The following is a 3,420-nucleotide window of genomic DNA, read 5'->3' as shown; positions in this document are numbered from 1 at the left end:
GCTTCAGGGTGAAAATGTGGGCAACTTTCGAGACCTTGTCGTTTGCATGCACAATAGCAGGATTTTCTAAGGGCTTGCTTTGGAGAACAGATAATTCATTAAGGTGCTTAATTTAGAAATTCTGGATTTCTGTTAATACTCGTGTGGMAACATCCTGGAAATAATTTGAGACCCTTGCCATTTCTTCTCCACGTCTTCTGTGGGCACTTATTTGATTTATGGCATTTGGCTTTTGAATATAAGTTGGTGCTTTAAGATTCACCTCTTACTCACTATTAGCCTATTATCACTGAGATACAGCAGTCACAGACATGCCCAGGCTGTTGGACAGCGGTACTCCAAGCTTCCTTTGTATCACAACAAGCAGATGTTGGTTTTGCCCTGGGCTGCTAACAGCGTTTGGGTATTTTTCACTAAGGAGTAATAAAAAGCTCACACCGCAGAGCTGCTCTGCACAAACCACTTCTTTACATGGGCACACCGAATTTAGCTTCTATCTAATTTCTGAAAATGGCAACCTGTAATGTCCAGTTAATGCAACTGTAGTTCATATACCAACCATCTCCATTAGAAAACAATTAGGCCCTGATCTCTATTCTTTTACCTTTACGATATTTGATGTGGAAAAAATTGTTCCTTCAATTAGCTGTTGATGCTGYGGTTGCAGTTTTTATTTGAAATTCCAGATAGATACGTCAGGCCAGCTTCTGTTATTGTTAATCAATAAGCCTCAGAGTACAATGTCAAAGAAACCCATGTTCCCTCAATAGTATCATTAATAACRTTGGTTGAGCTAAAATAAGAGTTCCAACAGATTTAACAAGACACCTTGAAATTAATTGCATTATATTCCAAACATTATTTCAAGCTTCACAATGAGCAAGGGATCATTAACTGAGCACCTACTGAGGACGATAGCTATAATCAGGGAAAAGCTGATTAAGGTCACCACTGTTTGAAAGATTGTAAAGCCACTGTTTATTTTACAAAGCAGCAACACTAGAGACAGTGACAAATTGTTATAATTACAGTGCCTCAACCACTGGATGCAATGTGTTCAGTTAAAAACCTTTAAAATGTGGATTTTCTAAAAATCTGTAACTGGGCAGGGCGCTCTGCAGTGCAGGCATCAGCAGCATCAGTAAGGAAGTGACCTTGCATCCTTGCAGCTAAGCTAGGCCACCAGGAAAGAACATGCCTGTATGAGGGTAAGTAAGGGCAAAAATTGACTGAAATGAGAATTTCAGCTCTCTCTTTGCCACTTCTCTATTAGTGGTTTTTGTTATTGAAGCAAGGAATTCCCAAGCGTCTATGGAAAGCAGATCCTATTCATTCTGAGCATCTCTCATCTGACTAACTCATTTTGTAATCTAAAATTAGAGAGTCCTAGGGGAATATAATCTCTTTTCTTCTTTTCTGCTGAAGTAATACTGTTTGATTGTAAGAAGTTACACAAAGGGATCAAGCCCATTACACCCTCTGTTTGGTTCAGGCTTTGGCTTCACACCTTTGGCTTCCATGACTCCTCATTAGCCATCTGTGAGATCAGCTCAACGCACCAATGGCCTCAGATGTTGCATCATTTGCCTGAGAGAGACAGCAAAAAGGAATGAGAAATATTATATCAGAGGTTGCAYCATTCCTTCAGGTTTTTCTTTGTCGGGCAGAACAAAGGCTGGCTGCAATCAGGCAGACGCCTCTGTGTACCCTCTGGTGGTACACATACTCCATATCAACTGTATCCATATGGACACCCATACCTCAGTATCTGTCCACTGCACGGTCCATTTCATTTGGAAAACTACAGCATTTCTCAGGGGTTGTTGCAATGCCTGGCATTTTGCAGTATCCCAGATTACATTCTGCAAAATGAGGACTTTGGAGTTTTTGGAGACAAGAAGATGCTGGAATAAAGAACAAGGCACTCCACATTCTCCCCTAAAAGASGTACAGCTCAAAGGAGTGCTGTTAAGAAACTCAACTTAATTCCTAGTTTTCAATCACCAGAGCTGGGCTATCCCACAGCAGAGGCTGGTGAAAAGCGGTTCTTTTCTGCAGACTGCCACAGGTTAGCATGTGACCAATATAAAAGCCAGCAGAAGAGAATGAGCCCAGCATTTGGTAGGAGGGAGGGGAGAAAGGAAATCCTAGCACCCCACTAATTCCCTTTTATTTATTATATAGCTCTTTGTTGCCATTTTAACACACAAGCTTTCTTCTCACCCAGCTTTCAATAGGGCATGGTCACCTCGTCTATAGCTTGGCATTAGCTTTCCCAATTTTCTATGGTAAGCAAGGATGTCATCAGTGAGTGAAAATGCAGTCTTTTTCTTCCAGCAATTCTTGCTAATCACCTGAAACAGTCCCAACTGAGGTTGCCAGTGGAGCATTGCAGCCTGGGCTAGCCAGGTGTGACAGGTCTCTAGGCAGGGAGAGAGCAGAGAGGGCACATAAGGCAGCAGGGAAGGAGCCAGAGGGGTAACTACAGCTTATCCATCAGCTACAGCTCATCTTATCAGCTACAGCTCAGTAGTTCAGGCCTAGGGACTAATGTCTAAACCTCTAAACACAGAAGGCTTTAATTCAGTGTAGACTGCCTAGACCTCCTGGTAGGTTTCAGGCAGCTGAGACATAGTATAGCCCAACCTTATCTTCTATAGGGAAAAATGAGGCACCTTCAGATTCATTTTTGACATTAGAGTGGACCTCCTTCTGACCCTGTATGCACCCAGATGTGCTTTGCTAACACACTTTCAAGCTCACTYTGAATCCACAAGGTCACAGCATTACATTGTCCAATATAATCTGTGCTAAATGCTACAGGACTGGAGAGGTCTGTACAGAGAAGATATAGCTGTTAGTGGCATGATSTATACCCAAAATTGATGGGCTCTCAGGCATATAAATCCATCTTCAGATCTTGAARCTTGCTGGTTTTCTTCAGCTCTATCATTTATTCCAATAAGAAATTTTAAATCTTCCTGYAGCTTGTGCCTCACAACCTTGGGCCATCGCTGCCAGTAGTAGCACAACTAGAGAACACTGCAGACAGGGAAGCACACATAAGCTGCCCAACACTTCCCACAGAAAAGCACAATGGCTTTAGTGGTTTGGCCATTTCTGTATTAAAGGCGTCAGAAATTTGAATTTTCTATGTAAAACAGTCCAATCAACATTTTTTTTTTTTTTTTTGCTTGCCAGATCTGACTACATTTGCACAGTCCCCGCAGACAGCTAGGAAGCAATGGGAAACAGCTGGGACTCCCCTTGCAGTTGTGCTCCAGGCTGCGGTGAGCCAGGCGCCAGACATAGTACATAGCCTGCCTTTTTGTAATAGGCCAGTTCCTTTCCTTCAAACAAAACAATGAAAATTTGAAATTAACATGGGGGAAAACACGGCCAAAGGATGAGCACTATAGT

General features: G+C 42.2%; 1 long non-coding RNA gene across 1 annotated transcript; it reads right to left on the bottom strand.

Moving 5' to 3' along the window:
* Positions 1-810: 810 nt before the first annotated feature.
* LOC146586238 (uncharacterized) lies at positions 811-2,418 on the bottom strand. The gene is made up of 3 exons (XR_014897839.1): positions 2,224-2,418; positions 1,761-1,862; positions 811-1,587 (listed from the first exon to the last, which is right to left on the bottom strand). It is a non-coding gene; the product is annotated as an uncharacterized LOC146586238 (long non-coding RNA).
* Between the last annotated feature and the right edge of the window lie 1,002 nt (positions 2,419-3,420).

This window comes from Rhea americana, unplaced genomic scaffold (genome assembly GCF_003343005.1).
Source record: "Rhea americana isolate MKP2758 unplaced genomic scaffold, rheAme1 scaffold_70, whole genome shotgun sequence".
NCBI classification, from domain to species: Eukaryota; Metazoa; Chordata; class Aves; order Rheiformes; family Rheidae; genus Rhea; species Rhea americana.
Note: the sequence above shows the minus strand (reverse complement) of the source record. Positions and strands in the feature narration are given on the sequence as shown.